We start from the raw sequence: 16,115 nt of genomic DNA on the forward strand, positions 1-16,115 counted from the left end.
CAAATAAGGGGTGTTACAACTGAGCAGACCAGAGAGGCCGACCCATTTCTCCAGGCGTTCTAACAGGATGGAGTGATCGACAGTATCAAATGCTGCACCGAGGTCCAATAGTACCAGCACGGTGTTTCTTCCACAGTCTGTATTTATATGGATGTCATTAAACACCTTGATAAGGGCGGTCTCTGTACTGTGGTGAGCACGGAAACCTGACTGGAAAACATCAAAGCGGCTGGTCGTTGTTAAGAAGGTGTTTAATTGTTGAAATACAGCTTTTTCAATGATCTTACTGATAAAGGGGAGGTTTGAGATGGGCCTGTAGTTCTGGAGTAGAAGTTTGTCTAAATTATTCTTTTTCAGCAGTGGTATGATAATTGCTGTTTTTAGGGACCGGGGGAAAACACCTGACAGGAGGGACGTGTTTATTATCTGAGTAAAATCAGACGCTATGACAGGTAAAACTTTCTTAAAGAAAGCTGCGGGGAAAACATCAAGGCAGCAGGAGGAGGAATTTAGCTGAATGATCTCCTCTAAGCTTTTGTAGTTTATTTGGCTGAATTGGGACATTTTGTCAGGGTAAGTTCCAGCTGAATACGGCTTTGGTTCTGGAGTTGATATGGTAGTACAAAGTGATCCTCTAATATTTAAGATTTTCTCAGTAAAGAAGTTAGCAAATTCATTGCAGGCCCTGGTGGAGTGGAGTTCGGAAGTCACGAACACAGGAGGATTTGTTAATCTGTCAACTGTGGAAAATAAGACACGAGCATTATTAATGTTTTTCTTGATGATCTCAGAGAAGAAAGATTCTCTTGCATTTTTCAGTTGGAAGTTATATCTGTAAAGTCTCTCTTTATAGATGTCATAGTAAACCTGAAGTCTGGTCTTTCTCCACCTGTGTTCAGCTTTTCAACACTCCCTTTCAGTAGCCCCTTTCGGCTACTGAGATCAGAAATGGGGACGCATCATGGCACCTCCCTGTGGGTGCACCGGCACCTATGTATTTATAAACAACTAACTCTAAGTTATAAGAAAGCTTTAATTTTTGATGTGATGTTATTAGACTTTGCCAGAATCTGTGTTTATAAAGGCAATACTTTTTTGCACAAATTAGTTATACACTGTCCCTTTAAGCTAAGACTCCTAGATTATAGGATTTTTTAAACTGAGATATTAACTGTCTAAGAGGATTCTGATAATCTTTGTGAATACAGGCACAGGTATGTAGTTTGTAATTCTGAACCTAAAGCATTTGAAATACCAAGACAATGTTAAACAATCTTTGGTGACCTCTGCTAGAAAACCAAAAATGTGCCATTTTTTTTAAATTCTTTCGTTTGCCCCCATACCTGTAATGACTGTGGGGTGAACTAAAGAGGAAAGCGTGGACACTAGAGTTTGGATTATCTAGAGCAGCGGCCCGGTCCTCGAATCATGGGTTGGGTCCGTGAAACGCATGTTGTCAGGCCTGAGGAAGCACTGCTGCGGATGTGTCAGGGTTGAGCTACGTAACACAATGGGCAAATATTTAACTGTCCACTTCATCAAGTAAGGTAAAACCCGAATCAGCTAAAATTAGGAAGTATGACAACAGTTACATCAAGTTTGGCTTTATTGAGAATGAAGATCTATTCTCCATCAACTCTCTAATATTAGGTCTATTTATATAAACATTTTTAGAAACATACATAATTCCTAATGTATTAACAGAACAAAAGGCTATTTAAAAAATATTATCAACATGGGGAATCTAAAGGGGTACTTGGAAAAATGTTACCGCCGAGAACCCTTGATCTAGAGAAACTGTGCAAAGAGGAATGATCAAAGATCCCTCTCTGAATGATCCAACTTTGTGAAATGCGGAAAAAAAATAATTAAGGACAGGAATACGATATAATTTCCTTTTTCAGTGTTTAAGGCAAACTTTAAACAAAATGTTGCGTTGGAGTTTAAGGCAGAGTCAGAAAGAACAGTTGCTATGGTGAAAAGTAAATGAGCTCTTTCCTTTTTTGAATGCTGGATCTGCCTCTGAAGTCAAAGTCCATCCCATCTGGCTATAAGACACATATTGTTGGCTTGAGCATCCCAGATGAAAGTCCTTGTTTCTTTTTCTTTGTTTTGCCTGCAGCTCAGTCTCAGTGATGGCAAAAAGGCCAATGAGGTAAGATCACAGCATAAAAAACATCAGCCATCTACCCATAACCACAGTAACTAGCAGCCCAGGGACACTGAGAAGAACACTTAATGAGCTGTACAGTCAGATGGAAAACATTTGGGGGGTTTCTGCGTGTAATTTTTCCTCTGTGAAATATCCTGATGGTCTGCTGATACTGACCTCCTGAGAGACCAATCACAACATGGCTAAAAAAGAAGGTCCTGTCATATTATTGCAGATATCACAGCTGCGGCTTCCGAAGTTCTATCTGAGGTGATTTCCGGTGATCTAACTGCAGAAGATTGCCTGCAGCCTAAAAAAAAAAGGAAAATGAAACCCTTTAAATTCAGGCCTCTTCTGGCACTATAACGGCAAAATCAACATTAGCAGGCCAAAATGTCCAGGCAATTACAGATGGGGATATGGATTTAATTTTTTCTCACAATGAATTTGGGTAATTAGTTGTTATAACACTAAATGTGATAATAAAAAGGTTATTTTTAAATGTTTGCAGCCTTTTTACAACAAACTGTATCCTATGACTCTATGTCACTGAAGGCAGTAAGAGACTAATAATAGCAAAACATTGATAAATAAAACTTACTCAGCACCACAGATTTCTTTTGTACACCAGTTACATTACATAGAGTAATTCTACTCCTAATAGTGCCAAATAACAAATTTCAATATGTATACTGTATATGTATGTATATGTACTGATGCTTTCATTTATATATACAAATTTTTTGCCGAAATGTTCGGACACCCCTGCCTTAGACACTATATAACTGTACTTTTATTACCAAAATTAGCAAAACAAAAAGCCACAGTGGTGTTGCTTGTTGTAACCAAACCATGGAGGTTTTCCTCTTTTTAAGTCTCACCTGGGGTGTTTCTGTAGTGACAATCTGCAGCAGGTTATGCTGCACTATGACTGTCTGATTGGGTCACTGCAGTTATAAGCAGGTGAGTTTGTTCTCTACTAGAAGAAACAAAGGTGTGAATGACCCAGATTTAACCTCTGGACATTACATGGGACTCACCTTCGTGACAGCACGGTGCTACATGTACGAGAGTTACAGTACAAACTGCCACAGCCCAGAATCAGCTCCCCGGGCGGAGACACACTCCGTCCCCCAGAGTGCTTCATCTGCACTGACATATGGACACACACACTCATCACCTCTACAGCTGCTCTCACACACACACACACACACGCCCCCCTCATTTTCCCTCTGAATCATAACGTGTTCAGGGACTCACAGCAGAGCACTGACATAATCCAGCGGGACCAATGTCTGTCACTAGAGCCTATTCACGTCGGTGAAAAAGCCTGGAGGCTCCAAAGCATCGCTTTGCTCCATCGTTACCTGCATTTGGAGCTCAGCCCTCAAGAGATCACAGGAGTTTGCAGAAACAAAATCCTGACCGTTAGGTTGATATCATGAACTGCAGCTTCTGATTATAACCTCTGTTCAGGTTTCCCCTTCTTCCTCTATCTTCCCTGTAAAGATAGAGATGTTTGTTTTTGAGCATCAGTGTCATCAAACAGGTGTGCCCTGCTAAATGTTTGAGCACACAGCTGGAATGAAACCTGCTGCTATGTGTAGGAGGCTGACTCAGATGCAGCAGTTTCCTGCTCCATGATGGAGCTGTGTGGCTCAGTTGGTAGGGTCTCTGACACCCATGCATGAGATTGGGGTTTTAATTCCAGCATGTGGATATATGTATACAGTGGGTTTATAAGTGTTGGTCCTTAGGCAAGACCTCATATGTGAACACATGCTGTATATATACACGTTTATATACATATACATACACGAGAGCACATAAAAAGAACTGTACTGCCATACACATATATATGTGTATGACATGAAACACATATCTACACTGCAAAAAAGGAACTGAAAATATGTGAAATTTTCTTGAAATTACTGTACTTGTCCTTGATTTGAGCAAGTAAATAAGATGATCTGCTAATGGAATAAATAAAATATGAACAACCCAACTCCATCGTCTTATTTATAGTGAATATATGTAACTATCTTATTTTAGTGGTAAAAATACTAATTCCACTGGCAGATAAACTTGTTTACATGCTCAAATCAAAAACGAAAACACTTATTTCAAGAAAATTTTACTTACTCTTAATTGACTTTTCGCAGTATATATATATATATATATATATATATATATATATATATATATATATATATATATATAAAAACAGAGAACTGTGCTGGCTCAGATGTATGTTTCTGCATTGTTATATACAGTATATTGTTAATATATCAACCCCAAGGAAAGTCATTTTGACTTTTTCATTGTACTCATTCAGTACAATGATGAAAACCGTTTTTTCTTTTTTAGAAAATTATTACAATTATTACACTTCAAGTAGATAAATAAAATGGCTTTATGTTTCAATAAAACTATTAGGCAATACAAGTATTTACGTTTACTGTTCAATGTCACAAATGTCACTCATAATGAAAAAATATGCAAAAGGTAAAGGACAGCTAGATTAAATGTTTGAAATAATAAAACTTAATATTAACAGATTCACCAGTGAAAGTGAACAAACATCACTAGCAACACTCTATAAAACCAATTTCAAAAACAAAACACCTAATTACAAACTTATTTTGGCACCCTCCTCATCTCCTCCAACCATTCCTTTGTAAGGACCTCAGACTGGGGGCAGTAAACCCTCCCACGGCAGCCGCTATGCCCAGCCCATGCTGTGTGGAAGAAGCCACACTTTTTTGCAGGTGTTAGCTTGCACAGTTCTCTTATATGGCCTCTTTTTTGGGGGTTGCTGGTGGGTTCCCTGCATCTCTGCAGGCAGGACAACCTGATATAGAACCACAAGTTGTCCTTCCTGTGTGAAGGCCTGAGGAGGGATCCCTAGAGCCAAGGGAGCCCGGCCTGCTGGAGGCGGGAGAAGCGCTGGCGCCACAAAGAGTTGCCTTTATGTGGCACCTTTATGGAGGATGGCACATGGTGCCTGCCTTTGTTTTGCCTGGTCAGCTGTACACTCTGGCAGGTGATATTGATGTTCACCCTGCACTGGCACAGGAACAGAAGGCAGCACTCTCTTGTCCATCAGTGGTTCTTCTGACACAGCTAAAAGCATCGATACAGAAGTTCCCTGAAGCAGCACAGACAGCTCCTGCTTCTTCTGCCTGCCACTGTGCCACTGGATCAGGGTGTTCTGATTAACCTCCACCAGCTGAATCTCTGATCCCTGCATCACTCTGGCATTACCAACAACCAGCTGCCTGATTTTACGATAGTCCCTCAAAATTAGGGACCACCGGGATTCTGCCCCCTTAGCTTTCCTTTTCGGGGATTGGGTGCAGCCCACAAAGTCTAATAAAAATGGCCTCCACCAACCTACAGCAGTCAGGCTATTGTGCAGGAGCGCTGCTGGCACCTAGCACGCAGCAGGTTGTGCTTTCCACACCAGGAGTTTCATGAGGGCTTCTTTGGTGTATGAAAGCGTCCAGTCAAAAGTCTCTCCTGGTGGCGTGCCGCATAAACGACCCGCTGCTTATCCCCGTCATCCAGCCTCTGCCAGAGCGCTGTGATGCGGCCCGCTTGTAGGTTGGTCATCAACAGCTTGTGAATATTATTAAGCACAAAAAAGAAAATTACAATTTAAAACCTTAAAAAACAACCGAACTGATGCTTTAGATTTAATAAAATATGTGAAAATGCAGGATTTACACAACAGTAGCAAATAGCTGTTACTGACCATCGTTTCATCTGAGGTATCTCCAGCCTCAGATATGCTGGAGGCCAGCATGGAGGAGATGCCTGGAGGCAGAGAGCAGGTCTGGAGGTGGTGCTGGCAGAAACCTCCAAATCCAGCAATGTGGGGTCAGCTGTGAGCTCAGAGAAGCCCTCATCTTCCTCAGCGACCACCACATTGTGCTCCTCAACCAAGCAAGCAGTCTCCTCTGTGACAGTCTGATGGGCTCACCTGAGACGGAACAAAATACATAAAGAACAATACAGACTGGAATATGTAAACCCAAATAAGCTGTATAAAACATTAATAACAGGGCTCAGCTGAGTGCCAACTGTAAAACTTAATTTCATACAGAACACAAAGATGTGGTTGAATCTTTTAATTAAAAATGTTTTTGTCCTATGTTCAAGCAGCATCTTTATATTCTTATCTATAATGTGCTCAAGTTTACTGCTATTTTTACTTAATGCTCAAATCCTCCCCTTGTCATGTTATTTTGTATGCTTTGTGTCCAGTTGACACATATTTTCACTAATAACAGTTTCATTGTGATGCAGGATAAGAGTTGAAAGAAAGATCACATGCAGCCTTGTATTTTTCCTCTGGCCTGGTGGTACTGATGTCATTCTTACCTGTGTGTGTAACGTGCGGGCGGACAGAACTCAGGTGCCACCTTTCTGCCAAACAGCTTCTCATAGTTTTGGGTGACAGAATGCAGGAAATCACGCGAGTAGCAGCACGAAGAAGAAGACTTCTCCATTGCGAGGGCAGCAACACGCCGATCCTGGTTCCACCTGTGCAGCCCTTCCAACGGGTAAACCTGAAAATTCAGGCTGTTGGCGCTGGTTCCTAGAAGCAAAGTCGACACATGAAACACATAAAATGCACAACCACACATCAATAACAAGACACAAATTTTGGTTTCAACAATTTCAATACAAACCTGACATGAAGCTGCTGGGTCTTGGATGCAATTCACATGCTTCTTCTGGACCCGCCAGATGTGCTCCATCCTCTCCTGATCAAACAGAGGAAGAGTTGTTGCCACAGGACCCCATGAGGACAGCAAACAGCTCCTCCAGCAGCTGGACAGTGGTGTCCACTCCTCGTGTCCTCCGTCGGCAGTGGAGAGCCACCTCGTCCCTGGTCAGATGCCTGTCTGGTGAAGGTGTCTGGTGGCAGAGAGGACTTCAGGTTGTGCTGGAGCTGTGGTTTGTCCTTTGCCTCCTTCTTAAACATCCACCTATGGTCTTCAGGTGGGAAGCCCTCTGCCCAAAAACGGCGCAGCTGAGGAGCTGTAACAAAAAAAACAACGTATTATCACGCTTTGCTTTTAGAAAAAAAAAAAAAACATCAGTGCTAGATCACTTACCGACTCAGGAGCAACCACCGTTATCTCGGGTATGAGGGCTGGTGCCTCTGTTTGGAGGTCTACTGCATGTCCAAAGTTTCATTTTCAGATATTTACATTTGTAAAAGAACACTTTAGAATAAAGTGTAGAACTACAGAAGCTCTAGATGAAAAGGTAATCACTCACTGAGACGGCTGTGCTGTTCAATAGACTGTTGAACTGCTGAACTATAAACTGGACTCTGTATCACATTTGCATATTTGCATCATTGCATCCATATCTAGCATTACAAATGCTGCCGAACTCTCAGTTTTCTAAAATGCATTCTTGCACAAATCATTTCTGCACATACAAATGGTTTTTAAAATTACTCACCTGTACACTGTGATCGCACACTGTCTCTTTCTCCTGCACTGTTTACATTTCAATTGTTTTACTGTTAAATCACTGCTGCACTTTATCCTGTAATTTTATCCTGTAATTTACTTTATCCTGTGATATACTGTAATTTACTGTAATTTTTAAGCTGTATGCAAACAAAATGTCATTTGACAAATTAAGTTGTCTAAGTCTCTGACTGCAGAACCAGGGAAACTACAAAACTATTGGCAGCCCAACCTTCTGGATGTGGAATCCACACAAACATCTCCTGACACCACCCAACAGGGACTTCTGCCCAGGCTGCATCATTGGTCATTTCTCAATCTAAAAACTATTGTAGATATGACTAAATCAGTTGCTGTGTGTGGCTACATCATACTTTATTAATGTGTCAAAAGCCAGTTCATGCAGTTACAACGCAACGCCCTTTTTTCATTTTTGATCTTTGTGTCAGCAGGAGATTTAGACTTTCTTTTTAATTTATGCACTATAATCCCCCATCAGAACAGACTCCACTGACGTCTTCACGGCCAGTAGACGCTCAGTGCTCCCGACTCCGTGGGAGTTTTTATTGCAGCCATCATCACAAATTGGGCCAGTTTACAAAACACAGATCTGTTTACCAAGGCAGGTAAAAAATATGACTCTGAGCGCTCTCTCTCCTTACGGGAGTGTGAGTTTACCTGGGCGCGAACCCAGGTGACTGTGAGCTGAAAGTAAAGAAGCGACGACTCAGCTAAGGAAACACATTAAAGGCAGCTGCACACTTGGTTGTACTGTGCACCACGCGGACATTTTAACCTTCATAGTCGAGCGCACTTATTGGCTACATTTCTTGTGACAATTGAAACTCAAAAGGTATTTTTGCTTTGAGTTTCAATTGTTTGGTACAAGGCATCAAATGTATGTTGGTTTAAATGTGAAATATGCAACAATACTATTATATCATTCAAATGAAGTTACCTTTAAAATCTAATTTTCTGGCTCCAACATCAACATGTTATTGACGTCCAAAAGTGTAGGCTGCTTGACAAAAACAGAGTGTCGCAAGAGCTAACTCTTTTTTTCTCACCCCAAAGTACAAAGATCCCTTCAAACGACCACTTAAATATAAATATTTTTTCTTTTCCAGAAAAAAAAAATGTATGTGTGTGTATGTTTTTAAAACATACACAAAAAAAATTACAATGAACATACATGGAAGACCTTTCATTTTTAAACAAAATTTGCCCAAATAGCAAAATTCACAACATTGTTTTTTGACAATTTTGGGTTCTGCCCCTGCATCTAAAAATTAAATACTTCAGCAGAAGGATGCATGTTTCCCTACAAATCCAGAAAAAAAAAAACAGAAGATAACCACAGAAAACGTTGCTGCATCTGAATAAATGATAAATGTGGATCCCTGCTTACATCGATTTCATAAAAATCCCCTTAATGTAAAATATATGAATTTGGTGCCATCTAGTGGACACCCAGTAAAACGGTTCTCCCTTTTAGACAATAACTTCCACAAACGTATTAAACGGAACAGATTGAAATGTAGCAAAACTGATTCTTCAATTGAGCTTCTGTCTCAGCAAGATTTCATTACGGTTACAAAATTACATCAAAGACTCTTGATTGATTATTGAGACATACCAATTTCAGTATATAAATATAAAAAAAAAGGTTTTGTTTCCTCTACTGTCACTGTGAAAATAGTCACCGAGACTGTTAAGACTTGTCATGCTAGTCTTGTCTTGTATTCCTTATATAAAAGCGGAAACAGCTATAAAAAAAATTAAAAGCTGTTTCCGCCCGGTTTCGAACCGGGGACCTTTCGCGTGTTAGGCGAACGTGATAACCACTACACTACGGAAACCTTCAGATACCGAGCTGAGTTCATATGCGTGATTAAACCATAACACAGCTCAGCTTTACAGTTTAGAACGTTTTAAGCTCTATTTGCATAGGATTAGTTTTACCTAGGGACCACATGTGATTTGTAATAATTACAGAGATTGTATTACATATGGGGACAGAGAGTAACCGGCTCTCTTTGTCTAAAATAGGGGCGATAATTCGATTTATTTGAATTTACAATTTTTTTAAGATTTAATTTTTGGAGAATCTGGATTATATTTTTTGTCAATGCACTCATTGGGCTTCCATGAAGAGAATAGCTTGCAATGCTGAATATATATTTAGGAAATATATTGTAAAAAATCTGTAAAGAGGAAACTTATTTCACCATAATACGAGGCACTTTACTCATTTTTTTTTAAGTCAGTTTCAAGTTACACAAGTGAAGTGAAACCTGTTCTCAGCTCATTGGGTAAAACCACTAGCAGCAAACATTTTGTTACATTTTCATTGTTTACAATGGCAGGGCCGCCATCTTGTTTTACAAGCATGTGTCACAGCTTGTATTTAGCTGCACTTTGAATTCAGGTCAACTGCCAGATGAAATGATTGACATAAAATAATTTCTTTAATTTATTTTTGGTGAGAGAGAGAAAAAATAATCCATTAATCGGATTTGGTTTAGTTTAAGGTTTGACTTAGTAAAAGCACTGGAGCTTACAGGCCAACTTCTGCTAGCATTATTGAAACCAAGTTTTATTGATGTGTTTTCACGGTTATGACTAACTTTATTTCCAATGGTATATTAATGTTTGTGTTGCCTGTCCACTCATTACAACTGAATATATCTGAAAAGTATTTTAAATTAGCGCCGAATGTCCGCTAGCATAGCGCTATTAGCTTCCTGGATAACACCGAGTCAATGCAACTACGGTTCATTTTAAACACAATGCTTGTTTTCGTTTCAATCCACCATCGTTCAAAAGTGCGATGAGCGTTATTACCGCATTAATAGGGAAGATTAATGTTTATTTAATGGTGTTTTGTATCATTTAATTATTAACGCAACAAGCGAACGATCGCTACAGCTCCCCTAGCTTCCCAGAGGAATAGTTGCATTAATAAAATCAAGTGTCTTGAAGGTTATTGATTTCACTGAGCAGATCATTCTTTAAAATTTTATTTTCTCAAATAATGTTTTGTTTAACTCGGGATTTGCACCGTGAATGGGTTGAAAACACATACGAAATGTTGTTCTAAATTAGTTAAGCTATTTAACCTCATTCCACGTTCAAGGTGAACTTTGGTTCTCTAACTTAGATCTGCAGTGAACCAAGATTCACAGAATCATTCTAATAGTTTTCAACTATCTTTATTTCTCCTTTTGTTTATTTTGTGTGTACATAGTTCCTTAGCTTCTTTTTATCTTTATTTTGCTTAATAGTTTTAGTTAGGTTTCATTAGCCTAGTATAGAGGATTTATTGATTGAAATATAGTGTTAATTCAGATAAACAGCATTCTAGGGTGATGTTCTCTGGATGTACATTTTTATTTCTGTTTCTCTCTTGTCCTGATATGAGCTGTTTGGACTAATATTCACCGGACAATACCTAACAGACCGAGAGTTATTTATTAAACATAGAACAGTGCATATTAATAGCACATAACGCCTGGCAGAAAGCAGGGTGCAGCCACACACAGAGTGGCAGTCTGTGAGGATCAGCCCCAGCCCCCCCCCCCCAGGTCAAACGTACAATGCTCTAACCAGTAAGACAGCACTCCTCCAAAAAGAGAAAAGGAATGCTGTCAGAAGTGGGATTCGAACCCACGCCTCCAGGGGAGACTGCGACCTGAACGCAGCGCCTTAGACCGCTCGGCCATCCTGACAGTTGTGAGTGTGGCAGAGATATTAGTCACTATGGGTTTCTACTCACACCTAGTTAGGAATTCTTTTAGGTTGATCACTTTGTCTTTGAAATACAGTGTTTCTACATTTATATGCCGAAATGCAATATATTTGTGAAAAGTTTGTTATTTTAAGGTTCACATGTAAAAGGCAACTGAACATAAATCTTACTATTTTGTAAACAGTGTTTATAAAAGTGGAAACAGCTACAGTATATATATATATATTTAGTATTTAAAACTCAACAACAGCGCGAGGTCTAGCTCTTGTGCACAGTGCGATAGACAGGAAAGAGGGGGGAAGGGGGGTTTAGAGAGAAAGAACAAGCCCAAATAAGCAGCTGCACATTAACAAATGAGCCCAAAAACTGGAAGTCACGAAATCTACTGCCGACTTTAGAAGAAAGAGAGACCAGAGAAGCGTATGAGCTGAGTGTTGGCTGCACTGCCATTACACAGTCGCTCATATCATGTCTGGACAATAATTCAACAACAATATATATCGATCGATAGACAGAAAAAAGGGGTCAACAAAACGTTCAACAGAATAACAGTTTTACTTCCTTTTGCATTCTACCCTATCATGTAGGTTAATATTACACTAGTCATTACATCCTCCCAACCAATCAGAAATGCAGACCCAGGAACGCTCCGTCACCAAGCTCCGCCCCCTTCAAAGAGTTCAGAGAGCAGGCTTTCGTTTTTCTTTTTTAAAAACTTGCAGTTTTGGTAAAAAGTTGGTTGAATAAAGGGTTGAGTTTGAATTCAATGTTAGTGTGTTCTGTATCTAAAAGTAAGTCGCTAAGCAACAGCATAAAATGGCCAGGGCTGCACGATATATGTTTTTACTTTGTTGATAAAATTGATATCGATCAATATAATTTTTATTTTATCACTATGCTTTTTTTCCTATATCGTCCAGCCCTAGCTCGTATACGCAATAAGCAGCAGAGATGTCCATAAATTTCAGCAGATCTCAGATTTTGGTTATCCCATGTGAATGCGCCACATAAAAAGCTTATGTAGGAGGGTAACTTAATTATTACCTGAAGTCCCTAGGTAAAACTAATGCCATGTGAAAAGGGCTTAAGCTGTCTTAATTTTTCCCATTCATGTCTTATAGTAGTGCTTATCACTACGGATATAATAGTTTTTAGGCCACTAGCGTAATTTGACTGCCACTCAAAACGGTGGCGTTTTGAGTGGCAGTCATCAAGCCATAAAATATAATTCACATTGTCACATTATTTAAAAAATGTCACATTTAAATACTTGCGACCCAATTTACTTGTGCAAATTCTCAGGCAGAAAGTTAGTTGATGAAAAGCAAAGTGGATCTGGTCGAGTTTACAAGTGAAAGACTACATGTGCAAACTTTGGATCATATTTTACTCTGAAACATCACTACATCATTACCTGCAGCTCTAGCACCAAGCCACCAGAGAATCTCACTTGAAACTTGATACCATGAACGACGATGGTACCAGGAACCCAGAGTGGCAGTCTGTGAGGATCAGACCCAGCCCCTCCAGGTCAAACGTGCAATGCTCTAACCACTAAGTCAGCGCTCCTCCAAAAAGAGAAAAGGAATGCTGTCAGAAGTGGGATTCGAACCCACGCCTCCAGGGGAGACTGCGACCTGAACGCAGCGCCTTAGACCGCTCGGCCATCCTGACAGTTGTGACCATGACAAAGATATTAGTCATTATGGGTTTCTACTCACATCTGACAAAGACCAAAGGACTTAAGTGTTGAATATCACGTCTTCAGACGTAACAGAAACCTGACTATTTTGTGAACAGTGTTTATACAAGCAGAACCGGGGTTTTAAAAGAAGACAAAAGTTGTTTCCGCCCGGTTTCGAACCGGGGACCTTTCGCGTGTGAGGCGAACGTGATAACCACTACACTACGGAAACCATCTGACATTTGCAGAACAAAGAAGCCCACACATAGTAGAAGCAATCCTCATGTACCACGCAGGAGCCATTTAAAACACAACAAACGCACATACAAATTATATTTCTGAATAGAACTGAAATGAATTAATGTGTAACATCAGTCTTTGTATGGTACGTGAGTACAAGTCTTCAGAACTGCAACTGCCCACAGTTTGTAGCCAACAACATTGAATACGTAAATTATAGAATAATTAAAAAGATTATCTTAAAAAAAATGAAAATAAATGTTTCGAAATGGGGAACTTTCACGCCGCGGGCGAAAAATAGTTAAGCTTAAACCATTCTTTTTCACCGGTAGTTCTCATCACCACGGATGTAATACACTTTCCGGCCACTGGCGTAATTTTGGGGGCGCTGTTTCTTCCGCTTCAATGACTAAGGAGCGTTTTGAGTGGCAGGCAGCGTCAAACAGAGCTGGATGGGTGTGGAAACGATTTCAGAAAGAACTGAACGAAAGTCCTGTTGCGATGACCCGGATAACTGAGACGACACGAGCTGGAAATAATCCCAAATCGTGTCAATCTGACAACCACTACACTACGGAGGCAGAGACGTGCGTCATCCCAGTGACGTCGGAAACACTTGAAGCATGATGGGTACTCCGTTTAGTGCAAAAAAAAAAAAAAAAAAACCGTTTAGTGCTGTGCAAAGTTGATGCTTTTCAGGGGAAAACGATAATAATATGTTTACCACAAAAAAAAAAAAAAACAGTCGACTACCACGCGCTGTCTTCATTTATCAATCAGATTTTTTTTTAACATGTAAAAAAAAAAAAAAACACATATTGCTTAAAATCATCACCCGTCACCCCTGTGCGCTCTTTGGGCTGGCTGACCTGCACCAATAGCTGCTTCTATGCTATGACCCAAATATTTATCCTTCTTATTAGTTAACCTTTAAGTTATTGGCTGGGATTTTACAGCGACTGCGGTATATTCTGTCTTTCATCCTCTAGACTCGTGTCAAAGCTTGTCTGCTTTAGTAGCGTTTCTCTTATAGAAGGAAGCCACTAATGGGGCTGCAGCTGCTGCCATTACGTTTTTACTTTTTTCTCGCAGAGAAAGTACTGCTGGTTCAGTGTTTTTTCTATTTTTCTATTTTTCCCTCTTGAGTTGTCAAAGCCCCGGTCGGCCGTGGCAGATAGTGACTTTCGGGCTTGGCTGAGCCCCGAGCAGAGCTATTAGCCTCTTACATTAACCAGACAAACACACCGCTTCACCAAAACCAATCATTTTAAATATAATAACTTAATTTTTTTATTACTATTTAAATCCTACCATGGGGGAAGTTAATAAAAAACAATGTACTAATCTAAAAAAAAAGTGAATTACTTACAGGCCGTGGTTTCTGTCGGTGGCGCCATGTTCGTGCAGGCCTTCAGCCAGAGGCGTCCGCTCTTAAAGTTTTTTTTTTAAAAAAATACTTTGGTCGAAAAGCATCTAAAGATGGGTTTGGGTTTCTTTATCCAAAATAACGCAAACGCATCTCTCTTTTTCAGGATTCTGGTATAAAAAGTAACTTCAAAGTCACCGTGCTGCAGGTTCAGGTTCATCCACCAGAAACGTGTCTGCAAAATACGGAGATTCAGCCCCGCGGGACTGGACTACTTCTCGCGACAGCGCCATCTATTTCCTGACCAGTCAACGTGGAAAGTTGAGTATTAAACTTGAATAAAAATGCTTATTTAATACCGTCAGAAATAAATAGCGGTTTGCTGTGATGAGTTTTTTTATTTGCTTTTTGCTTTTTGTTTTGTTTTTTGTTATTTTATTTTTGCGAGCTCATTGAGCCGTTTGGATGTGAACTGAGCAAAGTAAACAGCGGACGTCATCAGAAGTATTTTACATAACTTGCTGTGTGTAAATTAACTGGCCTAAGTATTAATTTATAAGTGTTATACAGAAGTTTTATGTTGAAAAAAATTATATTTGGAAACGTTTTTCTTCTGCCTGAATTGTTACTGTGTAATACTTTATTTTTCTGTATTTGTCATCCATCCATCCATCCATCCATCCATCCATCCATTTTCTGACCCGCTTAATCCCTCATGGGGTTAGGGGAGTTGCTGGTGCCCTATCTCCAGCGTTTCTGTATTTTTCATATTCTTTAAAATACCAGAATTTGTACACAACTTGATCATTTTTCCTGACTGACATAATTTTAGAATATGAAATCAGTTGTTATGATAAGTTACATGAGAAGCCTTCTTACCAAATACTTTCTTTTACTCTTATTTGTCTAATTTCTTGGTTGGGTACCTTTTACTTATAATTAAGAAAACACATTTTAAGTAATGCTACTCTTACTTGAGTACATTTTTTGGTTACTCTACCCAATTTTTGACCAATCTGTATAATATGATTGAATTTGATTTTGTAAAGTGCCTTGAGATGACATGTTTCATGAATCGGCGCTATATAAATAAAATTGAATTGAATTGAATTGAATTATTCTTTTTATAAGTCATCATTGTTGTTTGCATGAAATTCTAACTGCTTTTAATAATATGATGAAATACCTTTTTTATTGTTGAAAGTCTGACCTCCCAAGTGAACGTGTAAGACATGTGACTCATAAGAAAGTGACAAAATTGAATGAACTCCATCATAGTAGGACAAGAAAAGTGGTGGTCCAAAGTCAAACATTAAATTATGGACACACAACATGTTCATTTGAAATAGAGTTTAAGGAAACAGATCATAAGGCTAAAATAATTTCACACATACCCATCAAACTGAAATGACTCATGTTTCATGATCATCAGTCTT

General features: G+C 39.4%; 4 non-coding genes across 4 annotated transcripts; all 4 read right to left on the bottom strand.

Moving 5' to 3' along the window:
* Positions 1-9,427: 9,427 nt before the first annotated feature.
* Positions 9,428-9,500, bottom strand: trnav-aac. Its single transcript has one exon. It is a non-coding gene; the product is annotated as a tRNA-Val (tRNA).
* Positions 9,501-11,286: 1,786 nt separating this feature from the next.
* On the bottom strand, positions 11,287-11,369 carry trnal-cag. The gene has a single exon. It is a non-coding gene; the product is annotated as a tRNA-Leu (tRNA).
* Positions 11,370-12,980: 1,611 nt separating this feature from the next.
* On the bottom strand, positions 12,981-13,063 carry trnal-cag. The gene has a single exon. It is a non-coding gene; the product is annotated as a tRNA-Leu (tRNA).
* Positions 13,064-13,232: 169 nt separating this feature from the next.
* On the bottom strand, positions 13,233-13,305 carry trnav-cac. Its single transcript has one exon. It is a non-coding gene; the product is annotated as a tRNA-Val (tRNA).
* Positions 13,306-16,115: the final 2,810 nt, after the last annotated feature.

Source organism: Fundulus heteroclitus, chromosome 11 (assembly GCF_011125445.2).
Source record: "Fundulus heteroclitus isolate FHET01 chromosome 11, MU-UCD_Fhet_4.1, whole genome shotgun sequence".
NCBI classification, from domain to species: Eukaryota; Metazoa; Chordata; class Actinopteri; order Cyprinodontiformes; family Fundulidae; genus Fundulus; species Fundulus heteroclitus.